This window comes from Bactrocera dorsalis, chromosome 3 (assembly GCF_023373825.1).
Source record: "Bactrocera dorsalis isolate Fly_Bdor chromosome 3, ASM2337382v1, whole genome shotgun sequence".
NCBI lineage: Eukaryota > Metazoa > Arthropoda > Insecta > Diptera > Tephritidae > Bactrocera > Bactrocera dorsalis.
Genome location: NC_064305.1, coordinates 79,071,440 through 79,093,616, shown reverse-complemented (window position 1 = coordinate 79,093,616; position 22,177 = coordinate 79,071,440). Strand labels below are relative to the sequence as shown.

Genomic DNA, 22,177 nt, shown 5'->3' with positions numbered 1-22,177 from the left:
TATCGTCACCTAAAATATAAATAACGTAACAACACTTTTCATAAGTTTACAGGCAAAGGAAAACGATATAATAGAAATCACTCATATTGAAACAAAATTTGAGTTTTGGTTATAAAATGGTTATATATTGGTTATAAAATGGTTATATATTGGTTATAAAATGGTTATAAGTTGGTTATATATTGGTTATATCTGACATTTGAAGCTGAAAATTTTATGCTACATGTATGTAATGTGTTGTAGTGAAACGTAAGTAATAAAAACTCAATTCAGATTTTTTCATATACGTTGTTTTGCATTTAAGGTGACGATATATAACAAAAATTCTATGTAATCAGGATTTTAATGAAAAATAATTAAAGTTTTGAAATTTTGCAAAATTTATAAAATATTTTTTATGATTTTATAACAGAAAAAATTTTATATCAGAAACAATCGTAAAAAAATATACATATCTGTATATATATTCCATAAATAATTTCAACTATTTTTTAATCATTTTCAATATAAACTCTAAAATATTTAAAATAAAAATGAAATAAATTTACCTCAGCCCACTAAAACACGTAAAGACTTTCGGCATTTTCTTAATTGCTTTTGTTTTTGTTGCCTCTTCAATATTCAGCTTAGTGTATTTGCACTATTTAATAAAATTTGCACTAATTTCACCTTATTCATGCACTTCTTTCACACTTTGCTTCTTCATGCCGAAAAATTTTGCACTTTTCACCCACTGCCAGCCATTACAAATACAAATAAATGGCTATTAAATTGCTTATAAATATTTATTTATTTATTTCAATGCGCATGCAACAAGTTGCACACACTATTATAATTTTTCTTTAATGAATTCACTAAAAAAATCACCAAAAATTAACACAACTTTTTCCAGCCTTTGATTTAATTGAGGGCGTGTTGCAGCGAAAACTTTTCCCTTTCAATTGCTTCAATTGCTTTTCATTTAACACTTTCAAGTTCACGCTACAGAAAAAAAGGTCGCGCCAAAATCGTGTTACGCCTTCGAATACAATTGCTGACTGAGGCGAGTAAATTTCACCTGAACGTGCTGTCAAAATTATAATGCGCGCATGAAAAAATACTAAATGCGAATTACACATGTGAGGGTATAACACGTATAACTGTATATATTGATATTTCGATATTTCTACATTTCCGCAGCGTGTCGCTGTATGCATGTGTGAATTTTCCTCTTGGCACTGACCGCTACGCTCAGAAATACGCCCACATACGTTCGCTCAACGGCCGCAAAAAGAATAAATAAAAACCGCAAACAGCTTGTCCAGACAGGCAGATAGCCGCAGCCGTAGCGGCGTGGAAACAACACAGCTAATCGCGCAGCAGCCAGAATTTAAAATAATGATAATAATAATATTTGCACGATGCGTTGATTAGCGCTTTGATCCATTTTAACCACAGCCGCTCGGGCGTATGAGTGATATTTGCTTAACCAATACAAAACAATTATTTTGTAAATAAAATCAAAGCGCACAACCCAATTTTGATTAGCCGAAAAGCATGCTGAAATTGTTTTTGTTGCTATTTGTATTAATCGAATATATGTGCGCTAGATTAAATGCAATCGTTTGGCTTTATTTGCGCAGCGTCTGAATCATCTGCCTTTTGTCTTCGCTGATTTGCGCGCACATGTGTTACTTCATATCAATATGCTCAGACATACATGCATACAAATACATATATATATATATGTGTGTATATGTATATTTATTGTGTAGTAGATAAAGTCTTATTTGTTTATTTTTCGCGCGCTTTTGCTGTACTAGCAATCATCTTTCAACCGCCTTTGTGGCTGCTCCCACGATATCGAATTAAAACTGAATTTCACACGTTATAATCACCGCTGGTTGGGCTCGTGCCGTCCGTTGTCAGTGCACGAATTTAAATATTTTACTTTTGGTTAATATTTAGCTCTCATTTATGTCCAAGCATATGTTATGGATTTTTTTATCGGGCATTTAGCAAGCGCTCTGACGACATTTAAACTTCAATTTGATTTGTTGTGTTCTGATTAATATTTGTTGATAATTTTTTGACAGCCTTTACTTATTTTTTTAAATTTACTTATTTTAAAATATTTTACAAAATTTTGTTATATATTTTTTCTTTTATAACATTTAGTATTTTTTTTAATTTAATTATTTATTTATATTTAAAATGTTTTAAAAATATTTTTTTATTTTTTTTTTATTTTATAAAATTAAGATATTTATTTATTTTATTTTTATTCAATTCTTATGTCTTCTTTATTTTATAACATTTAATAATATTTTTTTATATTTTTTTTATTGTTTTAGAATATTTTTGTTTTTTTTTTTTAATATATATTTTTTAATTAATTTATTTTAAATTATTTCTTAAATACGATATTATTTTTTATTTGGTTTTTATTTTTTTTTATTTTTTATTTAATTACTTATTTAATTTTATTATGTTTTAATAATATTTATTTATTTAATTTTTTTAATTAATATTTTATAATATTTTTGCTTTTTCGTTTTTTTTTTTAATTTTTATTTATTTTATTTTAAATTATTTCTCAAATACTATATTATGTATATTTTTTTATGTTTTTTGAATTTAATTTTTTTGTTAAGAATTTACTTTAAGTCGCTCACTTTTAATAAACGTTCTCTTAACTCACAGAACAACTATAAACAAACTGTGTTATGACTTAACAGGAAGTATGTTATTGGAACAAAGAGTCTTCATTTGCAGTTCGCTTATAAGATAGCAATTCCGGTAATTGCAGAATTATTCATGGAATTAAAAAATATTTTTCTTTTTGAACTAAAAATGTTATTTTTTTCTAAAAAAAATGAAATATATTTTGCAACATTGCTCCATACTTCCAGCGAATTTATTCAATCATACATATGTGTCATAAGCCCCACAAACACTTCTATACTTGCTTCGAAAGATATGTGACTCAATATTCAATGTTTGGAGTATGCCTAATCGAAAAATTAGTTACTCGAGGGATGGTGAACATTTTCATGGAATCATGCTTGTCCAGCAAAGCTTGACTGTATGAAAACAGCGGATATTTTCAAAGAGTCATGGTTGGGTTCGTCTAAATTTTCATTATATCTACAGTAAACGAGGAAACATAATCGAAGTAAAGTGGAGGTCACAGTTAGGTTCCTATATATTTTCATAATATCTACACCAGGAAAGATAATCGAGGTAAAGTCGAAGCTCTTGAGATCTTAACCAGGGAACGTAATTGAAGTAAAGGAGAAGTCCCTTATAAGTTCTATAAATGGTACGTATATTAACTTAACCAGGAAGCATTAATTAACGGGTGGGCCATCTAACGTTTTAAATTTGAATTATCTACATTTCGACATTGGAAACGTCAAATACCATATAACTGACACGGTCCAATCGAAGTTGAGTTTTATATGAATATGATATATATGATAACTTTTAGTCTTACATAAAGTCCAGCCCAACCTCTAAACATATAAATGACTGTTGTGAAAATGGAACGTGAGCAACGAAGTATTGTAAGGAACTGGCAACTGTTGGAGTGTTATCTACGCTAATTTTAGCAAAACCAGCAAAAATTAATGAAATGTTTTGTTAGTTTTTTTGCAAAATTTTTATTCCACCCTAGTATTTATCAAAAATTTATCATTATGAGTAGTTATTAAGTATTAAATTGTGAAAACTCGAATAGTTTTCTACGAAATCGTCATGCCGCGTGTTGAAACTCGATTTATATGCCATAAATAATCTTTAATAAAATAAAATAATAATAAAAACTTTAATAGCAGAAATCGGAAGCGCTAAGTTAAGCTTGAACACGTACTCATAAGTCATTATGTATACCATATCTTTGTTTAACTTCTAATAGTAATTTGAAGAAGAATTAAGTCTTTAATTGTAAGTCAACACCTGACAGCTGACAGATGACAGCGAGTTGTGTGATCTATAACGCTGTGTAAGATTTGTAAATAGCTTAAAATGAAATTATTTAGCCAGTTAAGACAATTAAAAATACCTTTTAAACGAATTGATGAAATCGAAGCGGGAAAGAATGCTAAATTTGCGAAATAAAGTATTTACTTAAAGCATAATCCTTGCTTAATAATATGAGAAAGTATAGAGCAATTATTAATAAGTGAACTTATTCAATTAAAAATGGTACTAAGAAGCTGAAAACTAATGTGTTATTAAAGAGAGAGAGAGAGAGTTTGTCATGTACTTGTTTTGCAGTTCAATGACTAATGACAACTGACTATTGACAAATCTATGACAATCGGGGCAATAATAACAAGTGAGCTTATTCAATTAAGAATGGTACTAAGAAGTTGAAAACTATTTATAATTTGTTTTTGTCGACTTTTAGCACAGTTGCTTGTCGTGTATTTATTTTTTAGTTCAATGACTAATGACAACTGACTATTGACTAAACTATGACAATCGTAACTATCGTAGCCGTTAAGGCAAAGTAGGGTGATAATATGTAGATACAGGCTTTTGAGACAATGACTATTAAAATTTTAATACTTTTTGTTAGAAAAATATTGAAGTTGAATTTTTGAAAAATTTTTTCAATACAAAAATCGTTATTGGAAGCTTACCAAAGTAAGGTAGGGCGATAATATGTAGATCCAGGCCTTTGAGACAAAAGTTAAACACATAATATTTGAATATTTTTTATTAGAAAAATTTTGAAGATGAATTTTTGAAATTTTTTTTTTATACAAAACTTGTTATTGGCAGTTTATCACAAAAAAGTAGGGATTTAATACAACAGTTATAGAAATAATATTAGATTTTTGTTTGTAATATATTGAAGTTGAGTTTTTGAAAATATTTCAATACAAAAATCGTTTTTGGCAGCTTATCATAGCAAAGTAGATGAGTAAAATGTAGAGCGAAGCTTTAAAAACAGTAGCAATTAAAAAATTATTTGAGTACAACTTGTAAAAAAGTTAAATATGAATTTTTGAAAAATTTTTAAAATACAAAAAATGTTATTGCTAGCAACGAAAACGTGTTAAAGACTTATATTTAATTACAAATAGTTGTAAAAACACTAATTTAATTTTTGTAACCCACAATAAGTTCTCAAAAATTGCTTAAAAGCCTGCTCAAAAAATGATTTTTACTGCCTTCATCCTAAAAATATGCAAACCACTTTGCATTATTTTCGAAACAGAAGAGAATTTTACGTCGAATTCTAAATAACCACTTGTCAGCTCAATATAAAACAAAACAATCATAAACCCAAATAAAAGAAGACACCAAATATTTGTACCAAATTACTTAGACAAATATTGAAATAGAAAATAATTCAAAATTTATGAGTATTTTTCAAATAAACAACAAATTGTTTTAAAAAACAGCAACAGGTGGTGACACATGTCAACGCATAAATATAAAACTCAGCACATATACATAATAACGGCACTATGCTGCTGGCGGCAGGCAGCCAAGGCAACCTCATTGCCGCAAGAGGTGGCCGGAATTCATTTAGAAGCTTACTATTAACTAAGAACGAAGCCAAATTATGTGTACGCGACAACATTAAGAATGCTTGTGTGTATTTATGTAAATGACATATATGTACGTGTGTGTATATTAGTGTGGGCTATGCATGTCATGGCATAAATATAACTCAAACTCGCGACGAACTGCCGTGACCTCAAAAGCGCTTTATGCTGATGTCGCCCGAACAATTTGGGCCAATTTGGCGCCCACTGTACGCGCCGTTGCAGCACCCAAGGAACACTAATTACACACACAAATGTCTCATTTTTATTGCCAATAGAAAATATGCAGAAAAAGCTTATTAACGCAGGCTGCTAATGCCTCGGTCCGCGCTGAGATATGCCAGCTAATAATTCACTTTATATTTAGTTTGAACGCCAAAAGCCATTTGCAACATGCCACACGCCACACACCGGAGGCGCACAGTGAGTGCAGTACCAAGCGAATACGGACTTTTGGTTTATGAGTTGTCTGCATATATTTGTATACATACAGACTGGCAGATCGAAATGCATGTAAATTTATGAATTCTCCGACATTTATTTGTTTTAGTGTGTGTGCGCATATTTATGTTAATCGCATTGGCCAAGTTATGAGCAAGCGGGCGTTCTAAAAATATATCCATCCGCCTTAGAGCGGATATACAAGTGCGCACACACAAACATACATACAGACTTATTGGTATAGAATGTATTACTCGACGTGTGACGGATTCAAATTGAGACAAATATGCTGGTTTGTAATTTCTTGTAGAATGTGGGTATATACACAGCATTAGGGTGGTTAATTATACATAAAAATTAACAATTTGCAAATTAAACTTTTTTTTAGAATGGTAGCAAAATCGGTCGACTGCAACGAAAGTAATTTTATGGAGAGAAGGTTCCAAGGTTGCCACCTGTTTGATATTTCAATTTCAAAAAATATTACAATTAATTAATACTGCACTAAGAATATCAAACTGAAAAGCTTTAAATTCAAAGCTTACTGTGAAATATCGTGAACCGAGTTGCCACCTGTTTTATATTTCAATTAATGGTAAATTATACAAAAACAATAAACAATTTTGAAATTATCATTTTTTAGAATGGTAACAAAATTAAAATTTCAGCTTACAGGCTAAATATTTAAAGGCGAGTTGCCACTTATTTTATACATACATATATCAATTAAAAAAACATATTACGATAATGTTATATCTACTACAGTAGGGTTATCAAATTTAAGAGAATTAAAATTCCAACTTACATGTTCAATATTTTGAGGCGAGTTGCCACCTGTTTTATAAATCAATTTAAAATATTGTTGTGATGAGAAATACTTCAATATGCTTCCAAAACTCAAGAGGTTTAAAATGCAAAGTTTACTGCTGAATCTTTTGATTCGGGTTGCCACCTATTTTATAATTCCTTTAAAAAAATTATTATGATGGACTACATAATACCAAAATTGGGTATCAAACTGAATAAGTTAAAAATTCAAAGTTTCCTGCTGACTATCTATTGGTGGGTTGCCACCTGTTTTTTTTAATTTCATGTTTATAATGAATTGGTTCTACAATATGGGTATCAAATTCAAGAGAATTAAATTTCAAAGCTTATTGCTGGATATTTTATGGTGGGTTGCCACCTTTTTTATTTCAATTGATAAAAATCAATTTTTGGAATTTGTTTTATCAAAAAAGAAAAATTTTTTTGAACACATTTTGAAATTAAAATTCTCTATAATTCTCTATTCTATAATTTTATTTTTTTGAATTTTAGTTTTTAATTTTTTTGTTAACTTTTGGTCGGCTCATTATTAAAAAATGCTTTCCACAACGGAAAAGTATCATTAAATCCCCTTAATTCAATTTAAAATTTTTCAAAAATATTTTTTTTTGGACCACCCTAATATATACACATAAAATAATTGGCACAGTATTGAACTAAAATTGCTTGCAAATTTTCAATTTCTATTTTTCGAACTGAAATAAATGCGAAATATTGCTAAAATTTAGTATTTTGAAGGCCCTATTAGCCTAAAAAATAATTTAAAACACTTTACATCTAAAATTTTTTTTTTTTAATTATTTTTTAAATTTTATGCAGATGAAATGCCAATAAAAGTTTCAGATAAGCTTTAGGATAATTTAAAATAGTTTTTTTGATATTTTTAATATTTTCATAATTTTTTGAATTAACAATTTTCATAATTTTTTCACAAAATCTAAAAATTATTTACATTTTCTGCAATAGCGCTTCAATCACAAACATCCAAAATTCTATTTGCCGAAATTAATGGCATTCGTAAAATTTTTGTTTCACGCAAAAATTTGTGTCAAGTGAAAAATCGCATGACACATTTTCTGAAAAATGATATTTTTTGCATTTGATTTACAGCATAATTTCTAGTACTTGTCAGGCAGCTACGCGTAGACGTGGCACATTTGTGGATTTAGTATATTTTTAGGTCACGCGGCAAAGATTCTGAAATTCGGAAAAGTCACATACGACATGACAAGACAAAATACCACAACGCAATGTGCAACAAACAATGCAATTACTTTTGTGTTACACATTGCCTACAAAGGATGTAAAAATGTGGCTACAAAGTCATAGAAATATACTCGTATACATACAAAGTCTTAGAAATATATATACATACATAAATACATGAGGAAATATGTGTCGCCCTGTCGCTGGCGAAATGTCAAATTTGTGTCTTGATGTGTTCTTAATTTGCCCGCTGTGACGTTGAAAGGGCAACTTGTCAGCTTAATGCATTCAAAATCGTAAAACTCACATAAATGCATAAATAACAACAACATTAGAATCTGTATTAAAAATAAACTTTGTCTTAGCGCATTGTTGTTTGTGTAAATGTAGACATTCTTTTGCCAGAAAGCCGCTGTGCCCTAAATTACAAATTAATGCCGAAGAATGATGGAATTTGTGTGCGGTGACAAGTGTCACGCGCTGAAAGAAATTAAAAGGGATAAATAGTTGAAGGCATTTGTGTCTTATTTTGAAAAAACGAAGCATTGTTGTAGGGAGAACAAAAGATTTTCTAGTGTTTAGTGCCCAGAGGAATGCAATTTTACAATTTGGTTAATTAGGTTAGTCGTACAGTGAAGATATGTGATTTAAAATAGAAGACAATATTAATCTGATACCCACTGTGGGTTTTGAGACATGAAATAAGCCTCTCTGGATTCAGAATGTTTAAATAAAAGGAGAATTTTGTGGTTATATATAGCTTAGTTTGTATATAACTATGTAGTTCATGATAATTCCAAATTAATACCAATACCACTGTGGACAAAATGTTATTAAAGTCAATTTCCGTATTCAAGTAGTATTCCTTGTTGACAGTTTAGCCGGTCGTAATGAATTCGAAGTGCACCACGCCTCGATGATCGAAGAATACAGTCAGTATAACATTGATTCTTGACATGCTTTGATGTGTTTTTTCGGGTTCGGCTAAACTTTGCAACGTTATTCGGCCGATTAATCATCTGTTTCCTGGTCGTAAGCATAGATCCAAGACTCCGCGTAATAAGTAATAGTAAGCATTGTTTCACATTTCTGATTTGCGGTTTAAAATACAGGCTGGTCTTTAGATTTCAGAAGTAGAAAACAAAAACTAATATTGATCTGGAAAAAACCGCTTTATTGTTTTCCAAAATATTCTCCATTAAGATCTATACACCATGCCATTATTAGTCATTAAATCGATGTTTCAAGTGATCAAAAATGAAGTTGTTTCAGTCGATGTGTGAGAGGTCGCATTGACTTGGGGAAGAGTGATCCACCTTCGAGTTGAAGACTGAAAATCAATCAATCAATTCTTCTTGCAATATTTAATATATACTGGTCCCAATAATGCCTGTAGTTGTCTGAATTTTACGAAAGGTCAGGTGGCAATCACTAGTTTCCTGAACAACAACAGATTTCGGACGACCTTAACGAAATTTGACTTGAAGTAATCTATGACTTCGATTGCATTCACCATATCATCGATAAATACTGATAATTGATGTAGCTTAGTGTTTAAAAGTTGAAATAAATTCATAAATGCACTGTTGCTGAGTTAATCTTTGCCCAAAGTTGTTAAAAATAATTGCGCGAAATGTTCAAGACTTAATTCCAATATTTAGCTGAGATGAATATTTGAAGTTACTGTAAACAATACAAGTAGCGGTCATCATATATCAAAGCGTTCCGTCAAAAATGTCCAACTTTACGATAAAGTTGTGAGTATCCAGATTGCATCTAGGGTGGCCAAATTCCAAAATATAAAAGGCAGCCTACGTAACACCATTTTCTTAACAGCTTTGACGTAACCTTTGTAGTTGTACCTTTAGTAAACAGATCAAGGATTTTGTTAAACACCTCGTTGGAAGTATTAAGAAGAGAATTCAAAAAAAATATCCCGATTTTAAAGTGAACTTTAATTAAGTTGAGTAATAGTTTTAGATTTGAGATTCTTCAGCGAGCAATTCGTTGATAAACGTTTGTTGATTGTTCCAAGATTCTAAAACTCATCGATAATTCAGCTTCTAACCTCAAGTCTTAAAACTCTTGGAAAAGTATTGCTTTGAAACACCGTAGACTTATTTTACGAAAATTAAAAAAAAAAATATATATATTCAATTCGACATTATAAGTATCTAACCGCAAATAAATGTTTCAACATTATTGCAACCTATTTTTAAAACGAAAACTTAACAGCTTAGCTTTGTTGCAAACTATTTTTAAAAGCAAAATTAGCATTTAGTCCCCTAAAGGAATGCACAAATTTTACATGCAACAAATCAAATTGTACATATGTACTCTCCAGAATACTTTCCTAGAATTTTATTTTGGTCTGCTGTGCGTTATCCACAGAGAGATGGCGCTAATTGCATTTCAAGGCCAAGTGTCTACAAAGCCGATACATATTTCATAAAAAAATCTGCAAGCGCACACACAATGCATGCCCTGAGGACCATAAAAAGTGAAGACAAGAAAAAAGTCACACTACACCATTGTGCGAACAACTTGTGAACCTACTGATCAGCAGCGATCGCACTTGTAATCTGCATGAGATCACTTGTGATCTGCACGATAGCCAACGATCGAACGGATCGATGGGATCGATGGCAAGTAGGATGATGAATAATTTGAATGCATTGTCAGTATTTGTCAGCAAACAAGCGTTTCCCATAATGCAAATGAGGTGCGCGCGATGCAGACGACGACTACGCGTTGAGTTGCGGCGTTGAGTGATAACTGACAGCGAAACAAAGGAAAGTGGCACTCACCGCACACACTCACTGTTGGGGATTGGAAACCAGCACGCCGAAGAATTCATGTTTTGCTTTTATTTTGCATATCATCGAGGGATTGCCACAATGTAAGACGTGCTAAAATGATCGGTGTGCCGACCAGCGAGCGCAGATCAGTTGGTAAGCCACAAAGGCGCGCAACACAATATGCGCATACTCATATAATTTGAAGTCTACACAAGGGATATGTTAATACAAGTTGTAGTACTGCGTGTTGCTTGTACAACGATTCACTTACATATGCGGTGAGCGATCGGTATGCGCATCACTTGTTACCCCGTCAGCGTTGACGTGCCATTAAACTTGTCGACATGGCACTTTTGCCGCAGCTGCCAGCACCAACGCTGCCGTCGTTAGCTGCTGTTGACTGCCGCTATTAGCTATTTTCGCTTTTGCTGTGCTTTGTTCGGTGCACAAAGTGTTCTAGGCTGGCTGTTGATCAGCGCTGATAGTCGATCGCCGATCGCTGATCGCATGTCACGATCAGTGCCATATTGCATATCTTGAAATCGATCTTGTGCCATTCTGTAGGCAGTTTACTTACACTTCAACTTGTTCGCATTGCTACTTGCATCTCATTTTCAATTTCATTTGCGATTTTCATTTCATTCAGCGGTTGATCGTGCCACTGCTGCTGCTGCTGTTGGCGCTCAAGGTTATCGTCGATCTGAAATCGAATTGTCATTGCATTGGCGCTCGCAGACACACAAACAGAGACACATACATAAAATGAATACAAATGTGTGTGTGTTTATAATATAAGAACTAAGTAGTTGTCCAGTTGGTAGCGTTGCATTCATCGATCGCCACCACTTGTAATGCAAAGCTGTTGCTTCGACTTTACATATGTCTTTCATTCAATTTATGATATATTTACATATAAACACATAAAAATGTATGCAGTGAACTGATGTGTGCCTTGCAGAGTGCCAAGAATATAAATTCATTTCGTACGTGCTTATGTTGCACGTTCCTGATCAATTTCTATATACACACACATACGGCGACGCATGCATAAACACACCCACACGATTTCATTGAAAATAATGACGAAATGCTAGCGCTGCAATTGTGTTTGCAATTTCCTTGCATTCGCTTTGCCATGTTCTGGTGGCGCATTTAATTTTCGCTGCCGCATATTTGCTAGTCATTGCATTGTTGCAACTCCCGCGGGAATCAATTTAAATTTCTTCCTCACACAAAGCGCTTTCAAATGTTCTGCGTAGCAATTTCTATAATTTTTTCCAACTTTATCCTGCCAATTGTTTGCTAGAATGCGTTGGCCTTTGCCTTTTGGGAATGCCGCACCTTAAATGCCAATACAATGTTGCGCATGCGCTGCGGCAAATTTGTTGCGCTCGCATGCATTTATTTACTTCTGTAAGCTCTTGCGCCGACAAAGTCCAATCAGCGCTAAGTTAAGGCAGGCCAGCAGGCCTCGAAAGCAATACAAAGAATTTGAAAAAATTGTAATAATAAATAAGGTGTAAAAAATATTATAATAACTTTTCTAAATTTGTTGTTTTTCTTTGGGGTGTTGCCACCTACATATTGTCGTTGACAAGTGACATGTTGCACTGCACTTGATTTCTACCATAACTTGCCGCAAATGTGTGAAAACCCTGTCACATATGACTGTGGCATGCAAATTAGGTGCGGCTGTGTCATGAAGTGAGGCAAATAATTTGTTCAAATGTCAATTTATTTCATGCCAAGTGATTGTAACACCTCTTTACGGCAAATGCCTACCTTTCACATACCACGAAGGTGACGTTCAGCCAAGTATATTTATGACATTATTTTCATGCATAATTTAATGAAAATAATTTGGTTCTATTAGGAGGAGTTCGTTGATATAGTAAAGGTTCGAAAAATATGCGTAACCTTTATAAACACACATTAAGGTTTCTTACTCACTCATATGTATTAACAAATATTTGAGTCTATACCATCGAGCTAATTTATTATTAAACTCATTTGAATAATCTCGGTTCTGGAATTTGTGTGAAGCTGCAGTCGTGTAGCTATCAAGAGAGATCATCCTTTTCCCGATAAATCGGATTTTGAATGAGTTAAGTCTACGTTGTCCTCTTGCGTTACTGTGCTGGACCTCTGAACTTCGCGTGAGCTTCGCAGACGCTGGCTAACAACTTGAGTGACAGCCAGAATATTTTGACTAAATGAGGAACGCAGTAGATCGCTCTTTCAATAAAGTTCATCTGGTCGCAAGCGTAGAAGTATTTAATGGTCATTGCCCAATCAAGGAGCATGTAGTAAGTTTGTCGCATGCTCACTGTGAAAGTTGTATGGAAGAAGGTGAGTTAGAAATTGTACGTTATTGTCTACAATAACCAACTTTTGCAAGACTAAAATTGAAACATCTCCAAAGTCATATCGAAGGCGAACATGTGAAATAGCCGGAATTGCTACCAGCCGCTTCAACAAATTTGTGCCAGGCTTAAAGCGTTTTCTCGATTTTCAAGAGTTTTTCCAATCAATATTTATGTGTATTTGAGTATCACAATATACCGGAGTTTTCAACGGTCCCAATAGGATTCGGTATTGGATCGATCTTTTAACCTAACCTAACTTTCTCGCTCATATTTTGATAAGAAAAAATCAACGAATCAAAGCTCTTTATAACGGATGATACAAGTAGAGGTACTTGAGGAGATTCAAGAGCTGCCATTTCATTCAGAAAGAATAGTGGTTTGACGTAGTTTGTGGGATGGTGGCATCATCGCTCCATGTTTCTTCAAAAGTTATACCTTTGAGAACGTAATCATCAATGGCGAACGTTATCACGCTTTGATAAACGACTATTTGATGCCTGAAATTGAAGCTCGTGATCTCGGCGACATTTGATTTCAACAAGACGGCGTCACTTCCCACACATCGCAACAATCAATAGATTTATTGAAAAAACAGTTCGAAGAGCAGATAATTCCACGTTTTGGGCCAGTCGGTTGGCCACCAAGATCGTGTGATATCACACTATTAAACTTTTTCCTGTGGTGATATGTAAAATCTAAAGCCATACGGATAGTCCTGCTTCGATTCAGATCTTGGGGGGAAAACATCACGTCATTCGTCAGTTACCAATGCTAGAGCGAATCATTAAAAACTTGACTCAACGAATGGACCATCTTAGACGTAGCCACGTCCAACATTTGAGACAGATAATCTTCTAAAAATAAATTCCAAAGAATGTTCTTTCTGATGATAATGCACATTCTCCATTAAATTTGAAGTTTCTGTATTTTTTTTTTTAAAAAATAGGGAACCTCGAAATATTGTAGTTCACCCGTTATTATTCTTTTTTTTACCTTTACTTAGAAATTAGTTCGAAATGAGTTCCTGTATATAAAGAGCGAAGATGACAGTAGCGCCAAGCGTTTAAGCCATTTTTCTTCAGTTGAGAATTGTTATACAATGGCTTTATCAGCAGACAAAAGTACAACATATTGACTTTAAATTTTTCATATAGGTAAGTCGACACACAAGCTTCCTACGCCGAGTTTTTTTCACGAAGTAAATGTTAGCTCATTACCAGTGAAACAATTGCAAAGCTTTTTCGTATTTTATTTTTTTTATACTACTACAGTCCACCAGCAGTTCTCTGGGCATGCCACAAGTGCAGTTAATAAATTATGTTGTCTTATACATGGCCTGCTGTGTACGAGCCCTCCCTTGGCGACACGCTACGACGCCGCTGCGCCATGAAGCGCCTGTGGTGCCGCGTAATTAACACGACAGTGGCGGTGATTTGAATTTTAAATACGACAACGACAAATAATTTCAAAAGTAGTAGGACACGAAGCATGTTTTGCCTGCTGCTGGACTGTTGCTGATTACCCATTAGAAGGGCGGTGTGTAGGAAACTGCAGTTGAAGTGTAACTGAGAGGGATTACGTGGCTTGTGGGCCATAATGACGCAAGCTTTCAAGCTAAATTGCGTGCCACAGTGGTTATAAATATATAAAAAGCTTAAGAACAAAAATTAGAGCAATATAGAAGGCGAAAGTTGAGCATAACTGCTATCAGGTTTGCAAAAAAAAGAGAAAAACAAACAAAAAATTGAAAAAATGATCGAATTTGATTTTGTATGTGTTTAAGTCCGCTCTGACTCCAATAGTTCCTCTTATACGAAACCGAACTTTTCTTTTATAATAAACACAAATAAGCCACAATTTCCCCAAACCCTTAACACACAGTAGTTAATAAAATAATTGGGTTAATTGTGCTTGAGTAGCCGCATAAGAGACCACTTATTGGCGGATGTGAATAAAAGTTGAACATTCAGAAGCGAAGGCAGAAGAAAAGCGGATGCAGCAGTATATATTAAATATACCCTTTTTGTATAAGCGCTCTCTGCCTATCTACTTGATCAAGTTTTAATTGGTAATCAATGTGATTGCAACAACAAAAAACACGATTTCTAATTATGCATAGATCACAAAAAATCGTATGTGGCACGTTTGTACCCCAGCGGAAGTTGCATTACGCAATTGAATCGAACTTTCTTGCCACTTGGGATTTTGAATAGAAAAAAAGCTATAAGAAAAAACACGACAACAACAAAACACGCATTACAATAAATACAATAAATGAGCAATCATGTCGCATGGCACTTTTCGTGAGCGCATGCGTGTATGCCACATTGTGTGGCATAGATATGCAGTGTAATGCAAGTTAATTTACGATTGCACATTTATGTACATACATAAGTATACATATACATACGTGCATAAATACATACCTACACACCTATGTTTATAGCAACCTACACAGTTTAATGCTTGGCACTTTAACCATCGATTGCATGAAAAGTACTGCAGCATTTAAAACCCAGCGCTGCACTCACTTAGAAAGTAGTTGCCAGAAAAAAGTGAAATTTCAAAAATCTGTTGCATGAATCTTAGAAATCCGCTACTCACGAAAAAAACCGCTAATCAAGTGCTTATGCGTGAGCTGCAGTGATTGCCTTCATTTCTCTTCTACTTTTTTCAAGATATTTCTCTTTGCTTACTTTATTTAACTGATTTTCAATAATTATCTATCGGTAGCGAGTGGAAATGGTGGCACAATGCGTGTTTGCAGATTAGCTTGATATGCATTGTTACTTTAAAAAAAGGAAATAAATTATGAAAGTATTACAAAAGTGAAGCAAATGAAGGAAAACAAAAAAGTGTATTACAAGAGTGTCAATGGAATAATAATATCCTTTTGTAATATCATTTGTGTATTTCTGAGCTAAAGTGAGATAGGTACTAAGATGTGAAAGAGCAGTATGATCTTGGTACGGTATGTGAGTGAGCAAAAACGATATTTTTTTTCTGAAGGCTTCGCAAAATTTATAAAATAAAATTAATAATTTTTTTAAATTAATTCGTTTTTGATTTTTACTTAAAGTGAGTGTTAAAAATTTAATTTTTTCTGAAAACTTAACGATATTAATGAAATTTTTTTTCTAATTTTTGAAAATTATTTTTAAATTTTTTAATTTTTCTTGAGTTTATTATTCCTTTTTAGTTGTTACTTTTTAGATTTTTTTTTTAATTAATTTAAAACTTTAATTAAATTAAAATTTTAAAATATTTTTTTAAGTAATTAATTTTGACTCATTTGATCTTATTTTTAATTAAATAAAATTTTTCTTTTATTTTTATTTTTAAAAAACATTTTAAATTAATTATTTAATTTTTTTTTATAAAAGGCATGTAATTAATTAATTTTTTATATTTCCATTTTTTTATTGTTTTTTTTTTTTAATTTAGGAAAGCGGTGCTTAGTTGTTACTTTTTTGATTAATTTTTTTTTTAAATTAATTTAAAACTTTAATTAAATTAAAATTTTAAAATATTTTTTTTTAAAGTAATTAATTTTGACTTATTTGATTTTATTTTTAATTAAATAAAATTTTTCTTTTATTTTTATTTTTAAAAAATATTTTTAATTAATTATTTAATTTTTGTTTTATTGTATATTATTATAATTTATTTGATGTTGAATTAATTTAAATTGTTTTCATAAAAGGCATGATTTTTAAGTTTTTTAGTTTCTGTAATTAATTAATTTTTTTATTTCCATTTTTTATTATTAATTTTGTTTAGGAAAGTGGTGCGATCTGGTAAAGGTTAAAAAATTTGTTCATGTTTCTAATTTTTTAAATTATTTTCAATTTTTTTTAAATTTTTTTCTTTAATATTTTTTAATTAATTAAATTTTGTTTCGCTCTTTTAATTAATTACTTTTTATTTGTTATTTTTTAATTTACTTAAACTTTTAATTAAATCGAAATTAAAATTATTTAAATTAAAATAGGAAGTCAATATTTTTATCAAGTTTATGTTTTTTAACAGTTTGGAAAATTTAAAATTTTTTTTTGTAACTTTTTGGTTAATTATTACTTTTAATTATTTAATTATTTTTATTTAATTTTTTTAATTTAATTTTATTTTTTTAACTTTATATTTATTTTTTTTTATACTAAATGAAACTCTTTTTACAGAAAAAGCTGTAATTTTTTGTGTCAAATTATTAATTAAATTAATTGTTAAGAACTTTTTAAAATAATGTAAAATATTAACTTAATACAAATGTACATATGTATATGTATGTAGGAAAATTTTCAATAAAAATATTAATTTTATATGAACATGTATAATCATATTTACACAAAAAATAAACCGTTATAACAATTTAGAAAAAATATAATATTTTTTTAAATCCCAAAAAAATAAATTTTTTAAAAATTTATTTAAAAAAAAATTTTACTATTGATTTTATTTAAAAAAAAAATTTAATATAGTTTTAATTAAATATTTTCTCACTTGGGAAATATTTTTTAATTTAAGTTTTTGAAATTTTTGAAAATGTTCAATATTTTTGTATTGTTTTGAAAAAAAAAAATTTTGAATTTATTTATTTCGGGGAAAAACGAAAAAATGGTTTATTAAAGAAGGAATTAAGTATATTTAAAAAAAAAAACAAATAATTTAAACAATAAAAAAAAAAATAATACATTTGTGTGGGAAAACCCGATTTTTTAAATTAAAAAAAAAATGTGGGTATTTTATTCCTATTTCGATTCAAAATTTACAATTTATTAATTATTTTTACTGGAAAATTTAGGCTAAAATAATATAATGAAATATTTTGTAAAAAAAACTATTTAAAACAAAAATAATATTTCTAAAAAATAAATTATTTGTAAAAAATTATATACATTTGTAAAAATAAATATTTAAAATTAAAAAACATAAAAAAAAATTATTTGTACAAAAAAAATGAGTAAAAAATATAAATATAAAAAATATCTTTATTTCTGACAGATTTTACCTCACATCTACACTTAACCCAACACTCCTTCTTCAAACTCCCGCCACTACTTGTTGCACATCTATGTACACTTGCGACAAACCGCACATTCAGCGGAAGCGCCGCTTCAGAGAAACGCGAAAAAACGCAAATAAATTTGACTTACTGTCGGCATTTTCAGCGAAGCGCCAGCTTCCTCTTTCACTGTTGCCAACTCAAGCATCATTTCGTATGATCAGCAAAGCGTGTAAATGTCCAAAGCAAAAATATTGTGGCAAATAGGCATTGGTTGATGTGGCCTTTGAATGGCTGCTTGAAAAGGCAACGAAGTGTGGCTGGAAAAGCGCAAAAATTCCACAGCAAGTGCAGTTGGCGACGGCTCACAAAAAAACCAAAGAAAAACAACAACAATGAACCACCTTTGATGCCGGCAAATGTTAAGCTTTGTAGCAAGTCACTATGGCTGTTGTTGTAGTAACATTGGCTTGCTAACAGCAAAGACGCCAGCCGCGACACTTCCTCAGCCGCGCATGCGCATCTTGCTCTTTACACGCTTTTGTTAAAAGGCATTGCTGTCAACTATTTAGCGCTAACGGTCGGCTATACAAACACATATACATACATACAGTTGTAAATGCTTTTCTATAAATATGTACATACTCGCATATATTTTCATGAAAAATTTTGTATTCGAGCCGTCTCCATGTGCGTTTTGTGGCTTGAAGACGCTAAGCCAGTCGCTTTGACTCACGCTTCCTCTACTTTTTAAGCGCTTAATACGCGTGTGTTTTTGTTGTGAATATTTGAAAAAGCAAATTTCTTATACTTTTTCCTGTCCGATATCATTTCTTGTTTCATTTTTTTCACTACTTTCCGTTTGATTTTTTGTTATTTATCTCTCTTCGCTTACATTTTTGTTGTTGTCATTTTCATATAAATAAAAAGTGAAAGTACTTAATATGCATAATGCTCGTCTTTTATATGCAACAGCGGTAGTAGTAACAGCAACAACAACAAAATGTATAAAAGCAAAAACAAAATAGTTAACAACAACAATAATGGCCGCACCAAAACAATGCGGTAGTAATAAACGCACTGACGCCACAGCCACCGCTGCTGTCACCTCTGTCACCGCCGTTGCCGCCACCAGCGCTTTGTTGGCTGGAGTGTTAATCAGCAACATAAAGCTTACAATCGAACAAAAGCTGATAAGCGGCGCTGAACAATGTAAACAAAGGCAGCGCTTAGGTAGCAGCGTGTGGAGAGCTGCGCTTCAAGTGTGTACCCAAATACCTAGAGCTGCTTGCGGGGTATGCAGATGACGATCTGTCTGAGTGTCGGTGGCTTTCAGCAGTTAATCAGAAATTATACAACAACAACTACATACTATTTTGTTAGGCGATAAGGTAAATTGGTAATCCAAATAAATGTTTGCCGATCGCCTGAGAGTTTTTTGTACATAATTTCTGTTGTTGCCTTTTCGGCTGCCGTGTGGATGGAATGAAATTAACTCAATAACGAGTATTTCTCCAAGAAGACGCTCGAAATTGCCTTTTAAAGTTGTACTGGAAAATTTAGTCGGCGTTGTTTTTTCTGCCAATTTTATAGATACACAAAAGTAGGCCAGAAAAATGTGTTTAATTTTCTTAAATCCTATAAGAACCCCTACCGAAAGTGCGAAAATTAATTAAATCGGATCATAGCCCCGCTCACTGACCATATAACGGTACATAAAAACTATCAATAACCAAAAGCTCCTAAGACATTAAATTTTGCCATCGAGATAGATTCGATTAGACAGCTTTATAAGCGCCGGGGTCAAAATTGGACAATAAGCGTGGCACCGCAGGTGAAATCACTTATCTCGCAACATGCTCGACCGATTTCAACCAAATTCGGTAGATAAAATAAAGGAATATATTCCTTTGTCAGATCGTGAAAATAGGTGACATCGCACAACAACCACGCCTACTTTCCCTATAACACAATTTTAAATTCCATTTAACTCTTTCCCTTCCAGTACACAAATCAAGTTAATCGGTATAAAAATTTGCACAAATAATACCGTTAGAGTATGCCACCTTATTATTAATAATTGTCCAAGTCCAACAAAAACTGTTCAAGACCTTAGGTTGCGAATATGCGGACCCCAGTATCTACAATTGACTTTTGACAGGAAATATCGAACAATCTGCCAGATATGTACATATATAAGATAATTAAAATTCAGAGAAAATTCTTTCCTCATACTCGTAATATTATGTCTGTGTGCCAGAAATGAGTTGAATCGGATCAAAACTTCCCTTAGCCTCTATATATCTATACATTTTCGAACTTTCTAGGGGCTTTATACTACAGATATCATCTAATATATAATTTAGGTTAGGTTAATCTGCTAGGCCCATAAGCTACGCACAGATCAGTTTGGTCCTTTGCGATAACTGATGGAATTCATTTGATAAGTCCAAGAGGAGTACTCATCGTTTAAGATGCTAGCGCTTGACGTGAATTTTAACAGACTCTGCGGCCTTACTGTCGATACCTCGTCCAGTGCATCATGCAGTGGGGACCCCAGATGCTTAGAACGTAGTCTTGCCAATTCGGGACAAGTGCACAAGAGATTCCCCATTGTTTCCCTGGTGGCGTTCTTTATGCATTTCCTGCAGTCTTCTCGATCTGTTACCCCCACCTTGCGGGTGTTTTCGTAATAAATTAAGAGACCGTTTGATGACAATTTGATCTAGCTTTGGTGATTGTACGTAAGGAACCTTGAAAAAACATTCGGAGCATTTTATTAGTCTGTGGCTTTTAAACTGCATGTAGTATTGGCATATAAATAGATAAAATCGGGTCAATACTATCTTCTACATATACCTAATATAAGATCCTCTATTCTGTTTTTAAAGTTTCAAAAAATCTCCTCCGCCCAACGTGGGGCTCGAACCCACGACCCTGAGATTAAGAGTCTCATGCTCTACCGACTGAGCTAGCCGGGCACTGAGATCTTTACCACTCAAAAATCACACTAGAATTTGGTGTTATAAAGCGATGTAAGCAATTATTTATAAGCAAATATGTTAACAAGTCTCCTCAGGGGCAGAATACACTGACAATTTCATTAAAAAATATGCTATAAGTAAGCGGTATCTAAATTTATTTATAGCGCCAACAAAATTCGAAGATATATTTATGTATTTATTGAATGTGTTGATAAGCACGTACGCTTGTGGGCGTTTCTGACAAAGAACTGGAGAACTGATAGCTGGCCACACAGTGTAGATACTCACCGATTGTCGCGGTGCGATCCTCATCTAACTACTCATCGATAAAGTCTGTGCGAGCACAGAATTAATTTTCTAAGATTATATGAATTATGTTATATGTACTATACGTATGTTTGACATATACATATATGTATATACCAATTTGCAAATGTAAGTTCGATTATTGAGCTTTATCAGCATTCAATTTGCATTCCCACAGCGCGCTGACTAAGCGTGCGAGATATTCTTTCCGATCCAATATCGCTTGCGAAACTTTTTTTTCGCTTTTTGCTTTCGAATTAATTTCGTTTATTGATTCATTTTTTATTGCTCTTGCTTTTTGGGTTTATAGAATATTAATTGTGCGCATTTGTCATTTGCGCTTTTGTTTCTTAGTGCTTCGCTAATTAATTGATAATAAACGAAAACAATGGACAGAGTCAATAAACTGTTTGTGTCACCGTTTATGGTTCATCGAAGTAGGTCTATACTTAACAAATTACTAAAAATACTTTTTTGGCGGTTATTTGATTTTATTTTTGTTGATTTTTGGTTAGATAGTGTGTCTGGAGTTACTGGGAATGGTTAGTTGATGATTATAAAAAGCGGTAAAGATTCCAGTTAAAAATTGAAATGTTAAAGTCCGATGATGGTGATTGGAGATATGATTTAACCCTCGTGGTTTAGCCATGCATTTTTTTAAACTTAATTTAGTAGAGTCTTTTTAATGTAAAAAAAATAAAATAAA

The 22,177-nt window shown here is 32.2% G+C and overlaps 1 protein-coding gene, 1 long non-coding RNA gene and 1 other non-coding gene across 9 annotated transcripts in view; all 3 read right to left on the bottom strand.

Annotated features, from left to right (window-relative positions):
* The window catches only part of LOC105229934 (protein Shroom), a 329,015-nt gene that overhangs the window by 62,564 nt on the left and 244,274 nt on the right, over positions 1-22,177 (bottom strand). The gene's annotated exons all lie outside the window — the stretch shown is intronic.
* The window catches only part of LOC125777802 (uncharacterized), a 107,351-nt gene that overhangs the window by 17,503 nt on the left and 67,671 nt on the right, over positions 1-22,177 (bottom strand). The gene's annotated exons all lie outside the window — the stretch shown is intronic.
* On the bottom strand, positions 21,090-21,162 carry Trnak-cuu (transfer RNA lysine (anticodon CUU)). Its single transcript has one exon. It is a non-coding gene; the product is annotated as a tRNA-Lys (tRNA).